The sequence below is a fragment of the Centruroides sculpturatus genome, unplaced genomic scaffold (assembly GCF_000671375.1).
Source record: "Centruroides sculpturatus isolate CEXI.00-Female unplaced genomic scaffold, Cexi_2.0 scaffold29, whole genome shotgun sequence".
Taxonomy (NCBI): Eukaryota; Metazoa; Arthropoda; class Arachnida; order Scorpiones; family Buthidae; genus Centruroides; species Centruroides sculpturatus.
This window is the reverse complement of record NW_019384296.1, coordinates 421458-444307: the sequence shown is the minus strand read 5'-3', so window position 1 is coordinate 444307 and position 22850 is coordinate 421458.

Below are 22850 nucleotides of genomic sequence, written 5' to 3'. Positions count from 1 at the left end.
TCTATATATTACTTTATATTTATATTGTTTGGTATATAAAGAAGTGTATGGATGGCTCCATTAACTTATTTCTTAAACAGTTTCATTAATACTAAATTTTTAATAGATTCTATATACCTTTTATAAAACATCTCTCCTATAATTTTCCTAAGAACACATCTTTATCCTTTCACAAGCGTATGTCCTTTGCAATGGTAATTTTTTTGTTAAAATAATCTCAAATATGTCCTTGATCGCCAATCATTCTTCCCTTTCAATTGTACAGTACAGTACAGTTCTTCAATTTTAAAACTTCTTAAATCCTTCAAACAACCAATACAATAACAATTCTTTAGAATCCTCGACTGTAACATCCTTCAATTGTTATTTTCTAACAAACCACTAATGATTAACAATCACTCCAATCGACACGCTTCTATATCTACTCATAATGCTAATATAAACTCCTTCAATTATCGTATCTCAAGAAGGTATTCTTTGCGAGATTTTACTAAAAAGATTCTCCTTCTCCTTTTAAACATTTATCCTAGAAAAAAAAAAAAAAAAACAGAAGAAGAAATCCTGTTTGCTTACAGTTTGTATAGTGAGTATATAGATAACTCTAGTTTACCATAGACAATTTGTGATGCCATCTCGGCCGTGGGCTATGGAAAAATCGCGTCAACTGTGTCCTAATCTAATTACCTAGAGAGATCTCGGAGTAACCCGTTCCGCTTTCCAGATGACAAAGAAGTAGACCATGTGTGTCTCCTCGCCCTTGTTCCTCGCAGGTGGTTAACAAAAGACAGGAAGGAAAGGTTACTCGAGCGTACCAGAGAGAATTATTAATCTCTTGTGCTGAGGTCAATGTCTCCTTCACTCCACATATTCTGATATTAGAATTATTAGGAGATGAAAGTTTTTGACCGGAGGCGAGAATGTCAAATATATCTTCCACATCTTTCGAATAAATTTGCATCTTTTTTATCCACGCTCTTTGGGTTAAGAATTGTAAGATAATATAACCAGTTATCCGGTTTACTTAACAGAAAGAGAAATTTTTCATATCCTCTGTATACTCAGAAAAATANTTCGTAGTAAAAATACAAATAAAAAACATATCTAAACTTTTATTTTTGATTAAAAAATGATTTTAAAAACAGGCTACTTGTAGAAGAGATAGAATAGAAAAGTTTTAAATAGAAAATAACTTCGAGCTTTAACATTAAAAATCAATAAATTCTATTAAACATTTATCGATTTTATAACCGATTTTATAGTTTTAACGCTTAAATATTTAACGAAAAAAGAAAAACGACAGCGTAATTATTATTTATGTCCGTAAACAAGCTAGCTTTTTATAGTAATTTTCTTGAGCTAATTTGCTTTAAAAATCTCCGCCATTTTTCATATAATTACGGAGGAAATTTTAGAAAAATAAATAAATAAATAAATTTAAATAACTGGATATCAAATTTTAGAGAAATTTGTACTTTTTTTTTATATTATTATTATTATTATTATTTTTATTATTATTATAATTTACCAAGAAGACAAAACAGATGGAAAGCGAAATAGAAGAAATTCGATGCGTTAAAAAATGAAAACTTACTTCAATTGGCAGAGATAAATGTGATAGATATTCGCACATTTTGAAGTTTAATCGAGGACGTACGCTAATTGAGCGGGACCTGAACCTTTTTATTTTTAAAAAATGGCTAAAGCAAATGAGCTATTTAGAAAAAAAAAAATTGGCAGATGTCAAGAAATTCTCCTTAATATCTGCCATATTTATAAAAAAAATTTTTTTTTTTTTACAAATTTCGAATATAATTTATTAATATATTGAAAATTATTTTTCAAAACTTATAAATTTTTATATTCTCATTTAAAAATTCGATTTTTTTAATATTAAATTTATGTAACGAAGCATCGTTTAAGGATGAAGCTCTTGATCCGTTCTGGTCATGGGCGCTCGAAGAGGAGAGTAAAGAAACACTTCTCTCTGAAATAAAGTAAATAATTAAGTAAAAATTTATTAATGTAATTATTTGTTTCCAATCTTTGTTCTTCTGGAAAGTTTTCTGCGGATGTCTATGATTCTGATGGATACATAACGAAATCCTCAAACGAGTAAACAACAGATCCACCTCTGTCATTGTCACCAATAAAATCTGTTAGAAATATGAATCTACAGAGTCCAATCACTTCTTAAGTTACGAAGCAATAACTAAGAACTAGTGAGAAAGGATAGAAGCTAGTTGTCATCGTAAATTATCCTTCGGGATTAAGCTCTGTTCGCTCGCAGCTTATGGAGGAAGTGGAGAGAGAGAACGGTGCTTCATCAAGCATGGAAGACCCCGTATAACCTTTAACACGTGTAGAAGAAGTAGCTCTAGACTTAATTACAGATTAAAACCTAAAGAAAACATTTTCATTAACCGAAATTCTGTACGAAGCATTACAAAAGAGGGGGGAATACGGGGTGGCAAAACACGTTTTAACAAATTCGGTTCCGTATCGTTTAATCTAGTAAATTAAATACTTTTCATGGGAAGAAAATGCAATTTAACGCCTGTGGCGCATCTCCCAGGCTGCAAAATAGTTAGGTTGCTCTTTAAAATAAGTTTTGATATCGCTTTATGTAGCCAGATCGACTTCCTGAAGAAGTGATAGTGAGACCGAACTATCCTGCCTATTTTAAATAAGTCCAGAAAGAAGGAGGAGGGAGGAAAAAAAAAATATCCTACCGTATCTTTATCGTACGATTTTTCGTATTCTTGCACGGGTCTTTTGAATTATGATGCTATTTTTCAAGTTATTATGTGTTCATATCTCTTAACAAGAACACTTTGTTATCAGATATCACAAGAATTTCATCTGGTAGGTGTAGCAGACAATACAACAAGCCGCGGGGGTAAAAAGTAAAGATAGAATTGGGCCTAAGGTCTCTTGATAGTTTTATCGTCAAATGTTACCTTATGTTCTGTATTTAATTTTTTTTCTTTGGCTTTTCCTATCTTCTTGTTCTGTCAAGAAAAGTTTTGGAGATGTTAAAAGGGATATGTTTTTTTTTTCGTAGTAAAAATACAAATAAAAAACATATCTAAACTTTTATTTTTGATTAAAAAATGATTTTAAAAACAGGCTACTTGTAGAAGAGATAGAATAGAAAAGTTTTAAATAGAAAATAACTTCGAGCTTTAACATTAAAAATCAATAAATTCTATTAAACATTTATCGATTTTATAACCGATTTTATAGTTTTAACGCTTAAATATTTAACGAAAAAAGAAAAACGACAGCGTAATTATTATTTATGTCCGTAAACAAGCTAGCTTTTTATAGTAATTTTCTTGAGCTAATTTGCTTTAAAAATCTCCGCCATTTTTCATATAATTACGGAGGAAATTTTAGAAAAATAAATAAATAAATAAATTTAAATAACTGGATATCAAATTTTAGAGAAATTTGTACTTTTTTTTTATACTACTACTTTTTTTACCGGCGGAATATAAAAAAATGTATATATATATATATATAAAAAGGAAGTGACGTCGCACCTGGCAACATAAAATATTCTGGAGGTAGTAGTAGTAGTAAAAAATAAAAAAAATAAAAAAAAAAAATAAAAACCGGTCGTAAACAGCTATAAAAACGGCAGCAATCAAACTACCTACAGGCAATGTAAATAGCTACATAGAACCATTAGAACGGTATAGAAGCTGTTTGGACGAATTACCTAAGGCTCGTTCATTTCCTTGACCCTCAAGACAATTTATCCTCATCAGGGATTAGTTTCACAGCAGCTATTTCTCTTTTGTCAACTGACTAGATTCTCAAATTGTCTGCTTTTCCAGTAAAAAATAGGGAAAAGAAATATCACATTTTACGTTCGTTTCGGTAATATCTTAGGGATATATATATATATATAAAGTTAGATGCGCTATTTTAGAGGCTATTTTCATAGATTTCTATTGTAGAAAATAACCGAAATTACTTTTCTATATATTTTCTCTTTGCTAAAATCATGTAAAACACTTTTTTTATATTTTTTTTAATCATGAAAGGAAAGTAAATTTATGTGAATCGAGAACATTTTCCTCGTTGAATATAGTTAAAAATATGCAAATATTTCAAAAAAAATGTTCACATTTTTAGTCGTGTAATACTAGATTTATATATGTGATAAAAAAAAATTAAGTAAATATTTGACGTGTATTTTATGATGCTCTACACACACACAAAAAAAGGTAAATTGATAACGTGTTGATCATCAACATGTGGAACACCCAAGCAAATTTCGCACCTTTTAAGCAGCTATCTAAGCTAACAAATACTTTTTCTTGCTTTACAAACGAATTATTTATATATATATTTTAGTATTTTTAATGCATATATTCGAATTAATACGTCAGACCTTTTCCAATTTTAGTCGATTGTAAAAGAAAGAAAAGAAAAGAAAAAAAAATGAAAGAAAAGTAAAGAAAAATTAATTAAGTTTTCATAAAGAGTAAAAGAAAATTAAAACCTCGCTACTTAATTAAAAAATATACATTAACGATGTGAATTATGTTTCTTCCCCCTTCCTCTTCTTTTCATTTTTAAATCACGATAATAAAATTGCCTTTTTGAATTTAAAACACTTTAAAGTTGTTATAACTCGAAGTAATTTAACGTTCTTTTCAACTAGAAATGCTATCCAACACTCGGTGAGATGTTGAAGGATTTATGCATCACTTTGCAGCTGTTGGTGATACTTCGCCATGTCAAATGACACGATCACGTGCGATGATGCATTCCCGTAACATATTTAGGCTACTTGCGAATATTTTCTAAGTAAAAATTGCGTTAATCTCTGTTTTTTTTTTTAAAAAAAAAACCCCTTCCCATTAGAAACTAACTGCAATGACTTATTTTACTTGGATAAAGCGAACGTTATAACATTATCTACTTATATATAAGAAGGGATCCGTTACGCCGTTATTACTGAGATAATAAAGGAATTAGTGGCTATTTTTAAAACCACTTCTATTGTTCGAGGTTCGGTGGGAATAAGATACGATAGGTTTTCCTAGAAATAGAAAAAAAAAAAAAAAACTATCTTCCATAGTTACCAAATAATTTGAGGGTTTATGTTGTTAAGTCGAGCGTATCTTCGGTCGTGCCTCTGTTCTTTTTCGTTCCATCAGAGCTATCATAAAAAGCTTTCGTCTTCCGAACACTTAAAGTAACTAAAAATAGCAATTCTAGTTGGGTCTTTGCGTGTTTTCTACCGAGTTTTTCGGATGTTTCGATCTCGATGTCTCTTAAGATTTCGTCTCTTGAAATGATCAAGAAGTATTTCCTGTCCAGATAATTGATTAGTGAAGGTTCTATGCTATCTCTTTTTCATTCCATTTTTAACAAACACTAAACCGAAAAATTTCAAGACAGTATATAAAAATGGAATCTATCACTTCTTAATAATAATAATAACAAAGTAACTGAGATTAGAACACGATCTTACTCTTCTAATTCCTCCTGTTAGACTGGAGAATTCAAAAGAAAACCCTAAATTCTCCTTTATAAACCTGTCTGTAAATTATAGTCTATAGGTTCCTCGAAAGATATAATAAGCCGTAAACGTTATATAAAACTCGTTTTTCTTTATAATAGTGTTAGCTGTAAATACAATAATTAACTTTAAATTTGTTTAGTACAAATGATAGTTTAAGTTTCGATCGGCAAACAATCTCCTGTGCCTATTTTACAAGTAAAGAGCTAAATTACCTTTTAGAAATTCAACAGTTGCATAGTAATTTTATGTAATTTTGACGAGCACAGATTCATAGACGGTTGTAAAAGGGTAGGCCTGACCATGTTACTGAAGTAACATGGAAACACGTCAATCGATTTTTGAACGTGGAAAAGCTCGAAGGGGAAAGGAAAAATAAAATAAAATAAAATAATAATAAATTTATAAATTATTTTAACGATCTTTATACCTTAAAATATTTTATAAAATTATAAAAAGTCGACATTAAAGAAAGTAAAGTTTGCTCCACCCTCGAAGCGAGAAACAAGCAATTTTTGTGTGTTTTTTTTTCTGTTTCTGTACCGAATTTGAAAGGAAAAAATAAATTTTGAATTGTAAAAGAAGTGAAAGTCTACGATAGAAAGGTAAATTCGTAGCAAACTAACTTGATTAGTTCTTTCGGAGGTTGTCGCAATCATCCCAAAATCGAAAAAATGTTAGTCCCCTTCTAGATACAGAGCCCATTTTGGATTAAAGTTGTTCCCAAAGGGGAATTATTCCATGTTATCGTCAAACATTACTTTTACTTGATCAAATAGGAATTCTGAGACGTATGCTAGCTTCGGGCATTCTTATGATTGAATTCAAATGAAGTTATATCTTCTCTACACACTCTACGATAATAACAACAATTATACACACTATACATAATTAACCTTATTGTTAGTAACTGTATTTAGTTTATCATTAGTAACATTTGTTATTCATTTCTAAATTTCGACTATTATTAATTAAAATTTTGCTTTAGAACAAATAGAAAATTTATTATTCATTTGTAACTGAATCCAACTTGGATACGTGCCTATTTATTTTACTATTTACTGTAAATTGATACACTTATTAATCATCTTAAATGATGGAAAAAAGAAAAAAATGTCGAGAAAGTAGTTTATCTTCGAAATTTTTAAGATAAAGAAGAAGAAAAACTTTATAAAACGAACTTGTTTATCACTTTTTTTTAAAAGAATCTGTTGAATATTGGCGAATATCCAACAACGAATCTCCAGTATAATATTGAACTGCGAAGATAAAAAATAATTGTTTTAGTTTAAAAAAAAATTAATAAAATAAAAAAAAAAACTTTTTTTATTTTTTTCTTTTAGAAATTAGAATTTATTTTAAGACTATTAAATAAAAGATTTATTAAAATTAAGTATTGTAGGAAACTTTCTTCTTTACTGATACACGATCAAAGTTCAAGTTGTTTCTTGTTAGATAAGAATGGAAAAGATTATTAAAATGTTTATTAATATGGATGAAATTTACTGTTTTGGTCGATAGAATTCAAGCTAACATAGAAAGACCACGTTGTAGGGTCCGAGAATGTTGATTTTGTTGCTGTGGCAGTCACGCTTGTCAACTTGATGGTCACAGTTGTCAGTCGCCTGCGACGACAATCTACCAGACAGAAAATTTGTCCAANATTTAACGATTTATATCAAAAAATTGACAGTAAAAGATCAAATTTATGAAATTGCTCATGGTTATTCCTTAGAGGAATAATTTGAAAGCAGATAATCTATTTAAAATAGACTAATTTATATAGATATATACAATATTTCTTAAATACCCGATCAGATATGTACTGTATACACTAGATTGTAGTACCACACCAGTGCCAAGTGGATAAAATCTGTAAAAGTTGGTCGTGGGTTCGTACCTGCCAACATGGAGTTTTTCAGGTTTTCTTCACGTTAGTAACATCTAAATGGGGATCAGTTTCCCCTAAGTCTTTCTGGAGGCACTCCTTGACAGATTACCCACGTGTACGTATGTCTGATCAGGTATTAATATAAGGCCTACTACCTAGTATATTAATATTAAAACATACTAGATAGGTACTTACTATATACCAAACATACTACCAGATATACTAGTAGTAAAATCTATTACCTAGTATATCCTATATATATAGATAGACCCAACACAGAAAAATCGTGTAAATTATTAAGTTCAATTATTTTCTCAATTGTTATAATATAATGATCAAAATCTCCTTCGATAAGTGGAGTAAAATTGTCTTATTGATTTCATTCATATATTTTTATGGCTTTTAGAGAGGGGTGAAACCGATATTTATGACTAGTTCGGCCTTCGATAGATTTTATTTTATTTATGAATAAAAATAAATATTTGAGTTATAAAATAAGCAGAAAAAAATAATTAATTTTAACATTATTTTATGGAAGATGTAAATGATCTCATTTCTCATTAAGAATAATAAAAGTCGACCGTTAACAAATATGTCAGGAAGCTTTTTGATAAAAATCAGTCGGTTATGGCAGGTGTTGTTACTGTGGTAGCGGCTCAACTCAGCCGTACAACCGCACTTTTCATATATATATATATATATATATATATTTAAATAATGATTATATAAAAATTCTTAACTAACAAAGCCAATTTGAAAGACCATTTTTTTACATATAAAATAGAAACTTTTATATTGAAATTTAAATATTATCATTTTGAATTTTTGTATAGTAATGAAAGTGATGACATTTTCGTCGAAAATTTTCACTTAAAGTCGAATCTGTCGAGCGGAATTGGAAACATTTGCACGAAAGCTACGCCTCAACTGTCACAAACATTTCAGCTGTCTAACGTTGAATGATTGATCTGCTGTTATCGAAATGAGAAATTTTCGAAGAAATTTTATTTATGTTTAATGTTAAAAGTTATAAAAACAAAAAAAAATAGCCGAAAGAAGAAAGGAGTAATTGCCACATTAGAAAATATACATTTAAACTTTTCTTCCTAACCTTCTTCTCGCTCCAATGATGCTGTTGTATTTTCTAAAGTATTTTCGTCTTCATTAAAATGTACCTCGTAACATTATAATTATATTTAAACATAGAAAAATAATACTATTCTATGTAAAGTGGATGCTCACGAGAGCGAAACAACCGAAAAAAAACCGTTTTTTTTTTAGAACAGATCTACAGTAAAAATTGTATTCTTCTCGATACAGTCAGATCAGAGGATTTTTTTTCCCATTATGATAATGTATTGTAATCCATATACAATCTACTACGCGTTTTAATAGGAAAAATAAGTTTCGTGACAATTCTCACGGTAGAGTTTATCAAGAATTGCGTGACAAACACGTCATTTGTTCCAGTAGTTGCTGTAGATAGTTGCGCTTGTTGTACAGAAAAAACAACAGCCAACTTGTACAACAATACATCATCGAAACCGTCTTTGTCTATTAACTGCAGGAAGCTGGGAAAAAGGGAAAATGTGGTCGAGGTGATCTGTTGCCTTCAATGCTATCGTTTAACAGCAAAAGTTTGTTTCCACAGGCGTTTTTATTGTAGTCTTTAGATGTTGGATTTCCAATCTTCCTTCCAGACGCTTCTCTTATAAGTAGAAAGTTTTTCTCTTATTTTTTTCCCCCCCTCTAACCTATAGAAAAAAAAGCAATAAAATATTTTCTAAGTATTTATATCCACATAGAAAAAAAGAAAAGAAATGATATTAATAGCCTATAGATGTTGGATTTCCAATCTTCCTTCCAGACGCTTCTCTTATAAGTAGAAAGTTTTTCTCTTTATTTTTTTCCCCCCTCTAACCTATAGAAAAAAAAAGCAATAAAATATTTTCTAAGTATTTATATCCACATAGAAAAAAAGAAAAGAAATGATATTAATAGCCTATAGACCTTATAGGCAAGAGTCAAACTAATATATATTTTTCTTTATCACTATCTCGTTTTATTGTTAAAAATGTAAGAGATAAAGTAAATAATTTTAACGGCATAAAAGTGATAAATTTAAAAAATTATATAGCATTTTCTATGTATTTTTTTTTCTCTCTCTCTCTCGTTTAAAATTGATAAACTCTATTTGCAGTTATTTTTTATTTTCCTTGAGGGAAGAGAAGAAGGATAGATATCATCGTTATGTGTAAGAGATCCTGCTTTGAACAGATTCTGTCTGCCATATATCGTTGGGTCCAATATAATTCTTCTGGAGAGAAGTGGTTCGTTTTTCGTCCTTTGCAGCTGTTGTGTGTCCATCTCCGTCCCTTCGAGAACTCTACAATATTTTCGACCATATTTTTCCATTCTCCTATATATATATATATATATATAAAGATGCACTCTTACATAAAATAGGTTTACGTCCCAACATAAAAAATCTCTAACTTAATTTCGTCATCTTACTTCTCTACATTCATTTTCCACGATCTTAAATCCAAAAGAAAATTTCTTAAACTAATGAAAATATCTTTAAAGTCTATAGAAAAATGGACGTTTTTAAAAGTTTATTAAGTATATAATTATATTTTAATCCTTTCTATCAATAGTAAAGTGTATTATTTTCTAAAATTAGCTACGAATTATAAGATACGTTGTAAATTACATTGGTTACAAGTAGTCGAAGATCATTTCTTTGTCAAATATTTGATATAGAATAAACTATTGTGTGCTAAGTATTATTTAAGACGAATATTGATTGAAATAGATAGAAGTTAAAATGAATTCTTCGATGCATAACATTGAAAACTATGCCTTTTATAAGCAGATCAAATTAGATGCTAGACTTTCTCTAAACATCTTATTACAAATCTTCAAAGAGAAATGCAGGGTTTTTGATATTTTCCGACATCTTTTCACTTCACTACTATTTTCAGCAAGAGAGAAAGAGAAAAGCTTTTCTTTAAAAGTAAAGAAACAATGTTACATAGGCTACCTATATATATATATATATATAAAGACTTATGTATCTTTGAATATCTTTAATAAATGGAGAGAGAGAAAATTCAAAAGTTCAAAAATTTATATACTTTTAAGTTTTGTTTGAATAAAAGATAAAGAGAATTGTTTCCAGTCGAAATCTTTATCTAAAGTACTGAAAATTTTAATTAAATTATTTTCTATTTTTTTTTTTTTATGTATTTTACATCAATTTTCACACTAGACAATTTTACGAAAATAATAAAAATATCTGCAGTTTTTAAATAATAATAATAATAATAATTTTTGGAGATTGTAAGTAATAAGCAAGCAAATTCTTTTATTCAGAATAAATGTAAAAATTCTAATTTTCTATGTAAATTCAAGTCTTATGATTATTTGTAATTATGTACTTTTACTAAGATAATTTTCTCTCTTTTTCTTTTTCTTTTTTTTTATTTTTAAAACTTGTAATTCCAAGCACATGTTATTTTAAAGATTAAGCATGCTACATGCACAGTAATGGGTGCAAGTAGAATATCTAATTAAAGTCGAGTACAATAATTCCGTTCAGTTTATGAATGTCGTTTAAAAAGTTCTTATTTGTAAGATTTTGAAAGAGTTTCGGTCATTATTCATTCTTTGGTCTATGCTCCTTTTAACCTTTTGATACAGACAATTTTTATTCTCCTTCCTCGTGTGTTTTACAATGTACAGGATGTACAAGGAAGAAGATAATTGGGAACTATTGCATCTTTTGCATATCGGTAATGAATGAAGAGTGGAACAAATCCAGCATAGTTTCTTCTTTTTTCCAACTTTTTTTTTTTTTTTTACTTTAAAACTTCGTGAATCTTGATTGATTAACCTATTCAAAATAGCTTCCTTTAACGTAATTTCTCCTTAAACTACTCCTGGTATAGACATTATTTTAAAAAAAATAGGGATAATTAGGTGTCATAATTATCTTAGAAGCGTAATAACTCTTTAAATATCCATTATATTCGCTTACTTTAGAGTCGAAGTCGTAGAACATTATGTTTGAAGCGAAGAAACAATTGTATATAACATTATTTTTTATTTTTTTATAAATTTACTCCTGGATACGAATTAAAAAAAAGGAATTTCATAATGTCAATAAGCAAAGTCTGTTTTCAGAAAGGCAAACTTTGCTCATTACTAAGGAGGAAAAAAGAGGAGGAAAAAAAAAGAAAAAAAGATCAAATTGTTCTCAGAAGTAATAAGAGACTTTAGTATTCAAGCTTCCTTTCTAACACCCCTCTTCACGGATGGTTTCAATTCACACATCATCAAATAATTTTAGTTAATCGTTATTTTCGTACAAGTCGTCTCTTTGGTCACGAATTTTATCCATTTTCCCCTCTTCTGGATAGTTTTAGTGCCCTTTTTCGATGGAGATTTTTTGTGAAAGTGGAAAAAATTCTTCGGCATTTCTTACTATAATCTGCATCTCGAATGTTAAACTGTCGAATTAAATTTCTGCTAATATAGTCAATTGTCGCCTGTATAGTTTTAGCTTGTGAAAAGACTTTATACGAAATATCTTAAACTCGGTCGATATACTGAAAGAATAGAATAATTAATGATTTTCTAACATTACTATTGACCCGAGAAATCGTTACAGATTTTCTATTTATTCTTAAGAATACTTAATCTTTTCACAGCTCGTTTTGATAACTTACCTAGCAAAATTAATTTTTAAAATTAATTTTAAAACTTATTTTTGACATTTTATCTTATTTTCTAACGTTTAAAAATATCTTTTATTATTATTTTACCGAACAGTTTTTAGAAAAAAAAAATGTTTTTTGTATCAATTTAAAAAAAAATTAACTTATTAATATAGTAAACACGAAGTAAAATCTCAATTTTCTACACTTCAAAATACTGTTACTTCGAACCCACCTGAGTTTAATGATAAATTATTATTTTAGAAATTTAATTATTTAAATAATTGATAAATAAAACTTTTATTATATATATATAGGTTATATATTTTAGATATTTATCTTCGTTTTCACAGAATTACGTGATAAGGAGCTATACAGATGTTGTACAAAATCCATCGTTTTGTCCAGGATTTATATAAATTTATTTTTTCTCGCCATTCTAACCTCGGATATGAGTTCTACATGGTTTACACGGAAGGTTTTGAGACTAACTGACCTTTTATCTCAACGTGATTTAGGCCCCGTTCGGGTTTGAAGTGCAGCGATTCATCAGCATCTAACGATGACACAACGAAACAGGACATATAATAGATGGACAATGTTTCTGTCATGTTGGTCATCTTTCATGTTGACGTGTCTAGCTTTGTAACTATAGTACAATTCGTTCTCCAATGGATCTAATGATATCCTAACAATTACATTATATATATTTAGCCTACAGCTTAAACATTTGGTTAGAAGGATGGGTAATTGTCTACTGTCTATTGTAGCGAGACGATATATATATATATAGCTTATTCTACTAGAATTGTAACACAACACCCATTCATTTAAATAAATCACCCTTCAAATACGGTCCTATATAATTATTCGAGGTTTTTTTTTTATTTATTTATTCAAATTTTGTCCATCACACGAACGATTTATCTCATCTTCACCTGATTCTATGTAATGAGAAAATATTGTAAATGGTTTTAAAATATCTTCTATGCAATTTTCTTTAATGTTTTATGTAGGGGTTTGATAAATATGATGGATATTTATACAATTTGTAAGAAAAGATTGGGGTATTTTGTATGCAGGGTGAGATACAAATCAGTTTTGTAATATATTCTAAGCTATTCTACTCTACTTCTTTGCTTTATAAGAAAATTTTCCACTTATGAAAATTCATTCTTGATAAAAATAAGTAAAATAATAGAAAAGAAAACTGTATAAAAGTAATGAGATTTTATACAATTCAAAACTGATTGCTGTAAAGCTCTGCATTAAATATATTTTTAATGCTTTTTTTTTTTGAATGTTAAAACAGCTGAAAATATTTATAAAGATTATGTAAAGAGAAGAATTTACTTTCATTAATGGAATTTTAACTTTTATATTTATTGAAATGCAAGAATAAACCTAACACAAAAGAGTTCTTTTGCATGTTTAAAATTATTTTTTTAATTACGAGAATTCAATCGATTTTCGGTTACAAAGGATGTTTTAATTACTGTTCATCCAGTGAAAATTTTAATTTCTGGTAGAAAATACGTTACAGAAAAAAATAAGAGTCGGAAAAAGGAGAGAAGATTTTTAAAAAATTCCATATTTAATATACACGCTTTTTAAAAAAAAAACATTTAAAAATATCTTCATAAATAATAATAAATTTATAAATTATTTTAACGATCTTTATACCTTAAAATATTTTATAAAATTATAAAAAGTCGACATTAAAGAAAGTAAAGTTTGCTCCACCCTCGAAGCGAGAAACAAGCAATTTTTGTGTGTTTTTTTTTCTGTTTCTGTACCGAATTTGAAAGGAAAAAATAAATTTTGAATTGTAAAAGAAGTGAAAGTCTACGATAGAAAGGTAAATTCGTAGCAAACTAACTTGATTAGTTCTTTCGGAGGTTGTCGCAATCATCCCAAAATCGAAAAAATGTTAGTCCCCTTCTAGATACAGAGCCCATTTTGGATTAAAGTTGTTCCCAAAGGGGAATTATTCCATGTTATCGTCAAACATTACTTTTACTTGATCAAATAGGAATTCTGAGACGTATGCTAGCTTCGGGCATTCTTATGATTGAATTCAAATGAAGTTATATCTTCTCTACACACTCTACGATAATAACAACAATTATACACACTATACATAATTAACCTTATTGTTAGTAACTGTATTTAGTTTATCATTAGTAACATTTGTTATTCATTTCTAAATTTCGACTATTATTAATTAAAATTTTGCTTTAGAACAAATAGAAAATTTATTATTCATTTGTAACTGAATCCAACTTGGATACGTGCCTATTTATTTTACTATTTACTGTAAATTGATACACTTATTAATCATCTTAAATGATGGAAAAAAGAAAAAAATGTCGAGAAAGTAGTTTATCTTCGAAATTTTTAAGATAAAGAAGAAGAAAAACTTTATAAAACGAACTTGTTTATCACTTTTTTTTAAAAGAATCTGTTGAATATTGGCGAATATCCAACAACGAATCTCCAGTATAATATTGAACTGCGAAGATAAAAAATAATTGTTTTAGTTTAAAAAAAAATTAATAAAATAAAAAAAAAAACTTTTTTTATTTTTTTCTTTTAGAAATTAGAATTTATTTTAAGACTATTAAATAAAAGATTTATTAAAATTAAGTATTGTAGGAAACTTTCTTCTTTACTGATACACGATCAAAGTTCAAGTTGTTTCTTGTTAGATAAGAATGGAAAAGATTATTAAAATGTTTATTAATATGGATGAAATTTACTGTTTTGGTCGATAGAATTCAAGCTAACATAGAAAGACCACGTTGTAGGGTCCGAGAATGTTGATTTTGTTGCTGTGGCAGTCACGCTTGTCAACTTGATGGTCACAGTTGTCAGTCGCCTGCGACGACAATCTACCAGACAGAAAATTTGTCCAATTCAATAAAAAAGTAAATTCATGGTTTTTCATGCTTTCGATTCAGTTGAAACTATTGTCTCGAAGAAAATTTATTGTAGAGTTTACAGAAAAAAAAAAAAAAATTACCTAACTGACGACAGCCTGTAGAATTTCAAACAATCCACAATGCGGCATTAAAGCGTTAAACAATAAAATTTCTCTCCTTTTTTTTACTAAAAAAAATGATTTTATTCTAATTATTTTTCTATTCTGGACAAATGTAAAACGAAACTTTAACCTAAAACGAAATTTGCTCCCACTTAAACTAATCATTCTCGGTAAGAATGCTTACTTTAATGAATTCTTTGTTATGTGCCATCCGAAAAGACTTCACGCCATGTTTACAGAGGAATGCATCACCATACCTCAACCCACCTAACTGACTGTCGGCAATCCTTCGCTTTTATAAATAGAGCATCTGTCTGCCTTTGCAATCGCACTAAGTAGGATATATAACTACAGTCGGCATTTTCTGTGAAACTAAAAATATTTCTCTTTATATATATATAAAAAAAACGGCTCGGTTGTTGTTAAATGATGAAAAGTCCGCTACCGAATTTATGCAATTATAAACAAACTCTGTAAAGAAATGAGCAAACAGTAACAGAATATCCTAACAGATCCGAATTAATACGTATAGAAAAAAAAAAGAAAAGGAAGAGAAAGGAACGTTAGAAAGCACGCAGACTGCACATTATAGCTTCTTCTCTGGTTATTTTGCATACTTTAAGGTTTCTACATCATTAGTACTTGCATAGAAGCTCTAAAAGTATTTGTATCTCAACAGAATTAGAACAAAAAAAAAAATAGTTTTTTCCCCCTGTTCGCTTAGTTTAATTTTAATCCACTAACTTACCTATTCAAAGTCCCTATGAGGCTACAATTTATTTAATATCGTCGTCTCGTATCTTTATACATTTTCATAAATGTTAATTCGACTGTTTGAATTCTACTACGTACGTTAGAAGAAGCCAGAAAAGAAGGAAGGAGGGAGAAAAAAAAAGTACAGTACTGTACATGGTCGACGCCCTTCACAGGGGAGAATTAAAAGAAAATTACAGAAAAAAATACAGTATTAATAATAGAGAAAGCACACAATTTCTTAATTTCGATTGTATAAGAGTCGAAGTGGGTTAAATAAAGAATTTTAAGTCGATGGAATTACTGTTTAACGACTGTTTTCTTCTTCTAATTTCTGAGACAGTCGCAATTGGAACATCACCAAGTCTAAAGTGACACTTTTATTCTGACAATTACAGTAATCAATCGTGGCTTTATCTAAATCGCAATCACGTACGGCAGCGTGTCTGTACTTAACCACCGAATAACCAGAATGTATTGGTCTTTAGCCAAAACTTGCCAAACCTTAACTCTATAATCAAGAACTACTTGTAGAAGATAAAATAACCTTCCTTACAGATGTATTTATCATTCCCTAAATGGAGAGGAATGCAATTTTTTAAAAATACTTTTATTATTATTATTTTTTTTTCTTAGTAAAATCATACTTTTATCTAAATTTAAACAATAATAATAGAATTTATTGTCTCCGTATCAGTGTATTTATAATTTAAATAAGTTAGCGTAGGGTGTATTGATAGATAATGCTTACATTTCTAGTGTATCGAAGGTGATTACTTGAAAATATATTTTAGTTTTATAAGGTTTCGTTTAATGGAAAAATTGTTGAAGTGCAAGGTCTTCAATAGAAGCATCACAAATCTCACCTTAGGGAGGTGTAGAGAAAGGTTTCGTGCCGCGGGTGGTCTTTTCAGCTCTTTCATCGACTGACTAGTGTTAAGCTCCGTAGATTATTAAAGTAAAAATCTATTTTTAAACTAATACAATTAACCAAAAATTAATATTAACGCACTTAAACTATTATTCTGATTGCAATTAAGACGTTAATCAACCAAAAAAAATTGCATGGAAATAGCTCTTAACGCCATCTTTTATCGAAAAGCTGTATTAAACGGGGCCAAAACTTCACGCTTTTAGTTAAGTTAGTCGCGTTAAACCCCCCTCCTCCTAGCTTAAAATCAAGCAGTGGTAAACAGACGGTTAAGCGTGTAACATTAACGCTTTCTACACTATTCATCTCTACACTTTTTACTTTATTCAGCACTCAAAAAAGTAAGAGAGAAGAGGGAGAAAAAAAGTGGAAAAATTAAATAAAAAAGACAGTAAAAACGCTGTAAGCAGTAATTTTTAATAAAAAAAAGGAGAATCAAATATAAATCCAATGATAAAAAATCACTTCTTTCAATCCTCCTCTCCAATATTCAATACTTCAACACTTTTACAACGAGAAACAAGGAGAGATTTGAGAGAAGATAATAAAAAAAATTAAAATAAAAAGGGAAGAAGGAGGGATGGAAAGACTTGTAGAGACTATTATGCACATGGCTGGGACATAAATTTAAAACCTCTTAATACTATCTCAGAATCTTTTCTTATTTTTACCTTATAGAAGATGCGCTTCATTTCTTTCCATCTCTTTGGCATTTATTGCAGAAACAATGGCCCGCAGTTAATCATATTCATTATTCAAGTTGTAATGTTGCTTGTGTGGCCGAGAAGGAATCGCTAGATGTGATAGTGCGACTAAATCAGACGGTAATTTCCTCGCCTGTCCATTTATCAAGAGAAATGTACTGTATAAACCGTTTGTGCCCATGCTTTTCTCTCACTGTGTATGGAAAACAGAGAGAGAGAGAGAGAGAGAGAGATTACTGAAATTCAAAACCGAATGACACAACTGGACATCGTTACTTGCTACTTAATTATAGGGATTTCAATGATTATTTCCGATCCGAAATTAATTTTATAACTGATTTCGTCTCGTTCTAATCCGAAATTTGTTCATTTTAATTAAATCTCCCGCATTTTCCTCATTAATTATATCAATTTCGCTTATTTTTTTTTTTAAAATCATTCATTATATGCGACGTTCGTTCGTTTATTATAACAAACAAAAATAGAAACCAATCGCCGAATAACATTAACGGCAGTCACGCTTGTCAACTTGATGGTCACAGTTGTCAGTCGCCTGCGACGACAATCTACCAGACAGAAAATTTGTCCAATTCAATANAGTAATAAGCAAGCAAATTCTTTTATTCAGAATAAATGTAAAAATTCTAATTTTCTATGTAAATTCAAGTCTTATGATTATTTGTAATTATGTACTTTTACTAAGATAATTTTCTCTCTTTTTCTTTTTCTTTTTTTTTATTTTTAAAACTTGTAATTCCAAGCACATGTTATTTTAAAGATTAAGCATGCTACATGCACAGTAATGGGTGCAAGTAGAATATCTAATTAAAGTCGAGTACAATAATTCCGTTCAGTTTATGAATGTCGTTTAAAAAGTTCTTATTTGTAAGATTTTGAAAGAGTTTCGGTCATTATTCATTCTTTGGTCTATGCTCCTTTTAACCTTTTGATACAGACAATTTTTATTCTCCTTCCTCGTGTGTTTTACAATGTACAGGATGTACAAGGAAGAAGATAATTGGGAACTATTGCATCTTTTGCATATCGGTAATGAATGAAGAGTGGAACAAATCCAGCATAGTTTCTTCTTTTTTCCAACTTTTTTTTTTTTTTTTACTTTAAAACTTCGTGAATCTTGATTGATTAACCTATTCAAAATAGCTTCCTTTAACGTAATTTCTCCTTAAACTACTCCTGGTATAGACATTATTTTAAAAAAAATAGGGATAATTAGGTGTCATAATTATCTTAGAAGCGTAATAACTCTTTAAATATCCATTATATTCGCTTACTTTAGAGTCGAAGTCGTAGAACATTATGTTTGAAGCGAAGAAACAATTGTATATAACATTATTTTTTATTTTTTTATAAATTTACTCCTGGATACGAATTAAAAAAAAGGAATTTCATAATGTCAATAAGCAAAGTCTGTTTTCAGAAAGGCAAACTTTGCTCATTACTAAGGAGGAAAAAAAGAGGAGGAAAAAAAAAAAGAAAAAAAGATCAAATTGTTCTCAGAAGTAATAAGAGACTTTAGTATTCAAGCTTCCTTTCTAACACCCCTCTTCACGGATGGTTTCAATTCACACATCATCAAATAATTTTAGTTAATCGTTATTTTCGTACAAGTCGTCTCTTTGGTCACGAATTTTATCCATTTTCCCCTCTTCTGGATAGTTTTAGTGCCCTTTTTCGATGGAGATTTTTTGTGAAAGTGGAAAAAATTCTTCGGCATTTCTTACTATAATCTGCATCTCGAATGTTAAACTGTCGAATTAAATTTCTGCTAATATAGTCAATTGTCGCCTGTATAGTTTTAGCTTGTGAAAAGACTTTATACGAAATATCTTAAACTCGGTCGATATACTGAAAGAATAGAATAATTAATGATTTTCTAACATTACTATTGACCCGAGAAATCGTTACAGATTTTCTATTTATTCTTAAGAATACTTAATCTTTTCACAGCTCGTTTTGATAACTTACCTAGCAAAATTAATTTTTAAAATTAATTTTAAAACTTATTTTTGACATTTTATCTTATTTTCTAACGTTTAAAAATATCTTTTATTATTATTTTACCGAACAGTTTTTAGAAAAAAAAAATGTTTTTTGTATCAATTTAAAAAAAAATTAACTTATTAATATAGTAAACACGAAGTAAAATCTCAATTTTCTACACTTCAAAATACTGTTACTTCGAACCCACCTGAGTTTAATGATAAATTATTATTTTAGAAATTTAATTATTTAAATAATTGATAAATAAAACTTTTATTATATATATATAGGTTATATATTTTAGATATTTATCTTCGTTTTCACAGAATTACGTGATAAGGAGCTATACAGATGTTGTACAAAATCCATCGTTTTGTCCAGGATTTATATAAATTTATTTTTTCTCGCCATTCTAACCTCGGATATGAGTTCTACATGGTTTACACGGAAGGTTTTGAGACTAACTGACCTTTTATCTCAACGTGATTTAGGCCCCGTTCGGGTTTGAAGTGCAGCGATTCATCAGCATCTAACGATGACACAACGAAACAGGACATATAATAGATGGACAATGTTTCTGTCATGTTGGTCATCTTTCATGTTGACGTGTCTAGCTTTGTAACTATAGTACAATTCGTTCTCCAATGGATCTAATGATATCCTAACAATTACATTATATATATTTAGCCTACAGCTTAAACATTTGGTTAGAAGGATGGGTAATTGTCTACTGTCTATTGTAGCGAGACGATATATATATATATAGCTTATTCTACTAGAATTGTAACACAACACCCATTCATTTAAATAAATCACCCTTCAAATACGGTCCTATATAATTATTCGAGGTTTTTTTTTTATTTATTTATTCAAATTTTGTCCATCACACGAACGATTTATCTCATCTTCACCTGATTCTATGTAATGAGAAAATATTGTAAATGGTTTTAAAATATCTTCTATGCAATTTTCTTTAATGTTTTATGTAGGGGTTTGATAAATATGATGGATATTTATACAATTTGTAAGAAAAGATTGGGGTATTTTGTATGCAGGGTGAGATACAAATCAGTTTTGTAATATATTCTAAGCTATTCTACTCTACTTCTTTGCTTTATAAGAAAATTTTCCACTTATGAAAATTCATTCTTGATAAAAATAAGTAAAATAATAGAAAAGAAAACTGTATAAAAGTAATGAGATTTTATACAATTCAAAACTGATTGCTGTAAAGCTCTGCATTAAATATATTTTTAATGCTTTTTTTTTTTGAATGTTAAAACAGCTGAAAATATTTATAAAGATTATGTAAAGAGAAGAATTTACTTTCATTAATGGAATTTTAACTTTTATATTTATTGAAATGCAAGAATAAACCTAACACAAAAGAGTTCTTTTGCATGTTTAAAATTATTTTTTTAATTACGAGAATTCAATCGATTTTCGGTTACAAAGGATGTTTTAATTACTGTTCATCCAGTGAAAATTTTAATTTCTGGTAGAAAATACGTTACAGAAAAAAATAAGAGTCGGAAAAAGGAGAGAAGATTTTTAAAAAATTCCATATTTAATATACACGCTTTTTAAAAAAAAAACATTTAAAAATATCTTCATAAATAATAATAAATTTATAAATTATTTTAACGATCTTTATACCTTAAAATATTTTATAAAATTATAAAAAGTCGACATTAAAGAAAGTAAAGTTTGCTCCACCCTCGAAGCGAGAAACAAGCAATTTTTGTGTGTTTTTTTTTCTGTTTCTGTACCGAATTTGAAAGGAAAAAATAAATTTTGAATTGTAAAAGAAGTGAAAGTCTACGATAGAAAGGTAAATTCGTAGCAAACTAACTTGATTAGTTCTTTCGGAGGTTGTCGCAATCATCCCAAAATCGAAAAAATGTTAGTCCCCTTCTAGATACAGAGCCCATTTTGGATTAAAGTTGTTCCCAAAGGGGAATTATTCCATGTTATCGTCAAACATTACTTTTACTTGATCAAATAGGAATTCTGAGACGTATGCTAGCTTCGGGCATTCTTATGATTGAATTCAAATGAAGTTATATCTTCTCTACACACTCTACGATAATAACAACAATTATACACACTATACATAATTAACCTTATTGTTAGTAACTGTATTTAGTTTATCATTAGTAACATTTGTTATTCATTTCTAAATTTCGACTATTATTAATTAAAATTTTGCTTTAGAACAAATAGAAAATTTATTATTCATTTGTAACTGAATCCAACTTGGATACGTGCCTATTTATTTTACTATTTACTGTAAATTGATACACTTATTAATCATCTTAAATGATGGAAAAAAGAAAAAAATGTCGAGAAAGTAGTTTATCTTCGAAATTTTTAAGATAAAGAAGAAGAAAAACTTTATAAAACGAACTTGTTTATCACTTTTTTTTAAAAGAATCTGTTGAATATTGGCGAATATCCAACAACGAATCTCCAGTATAATATTGAACTGCGAAGATAAAAAATAATTGTTTTAGTTTAAAAAAAAATTAATAAAATAAAAAAAAAAACTTTTTTTATTTTTTTCTTTTAGAAATTAGAATTTATTTTAAGACTATTAAATAAAAGATTTATTAAAATTAAGTATTGTAGGAAACTTTCTTCTTTACTGATACACGATCAAAGTTCAAGTTGTTTCTTGTTAGATAAGAATGGAAAAGATTATTAAAATGTTTATTAATATGGATGAAATTTACTGTTTTGGTCGATAGAATTCAAGCTAACATAGAAAGACCACGTTGTAGGGTCCGAGAATGTTGATTTTGTTGCTGTGGCAGTCACGCTTGTCAACTTGATGGTCACAGTTGTCAGTCGCCTGCGACGACAATCTACCAGACAGAAAATTTGTCCAATTCAATAAAAAAGTAAATTCATGGTTTTTCATGCTTTCGATTCAGTTGAAACTATTGTCTCGAAGAAAATTTATTGTAGAGTTTACAGAAAAAAAAAAAAAATTACCTAACTGACGACAGCCTGTAGAATTTCAAACAATCCACAATGCGGCATTAAAGCGTTAAACAATAAAATTTCTCTCCTTTTTTTTACTAAAAAAAATGATTTTATTCTAATTATTTTTCTATTCTGGACAAATGTAAAACGAAACTTTAACCTAAAACGAAATTTGCTCCCACTTAAACTAATCATTCTCGGTAAGAATGCTTACTTTAATGAATTCTTTGTTATGTGCCATCCGAAAAGACTTCACGCCATGTTTACAGAGGAATGCATCACCATACC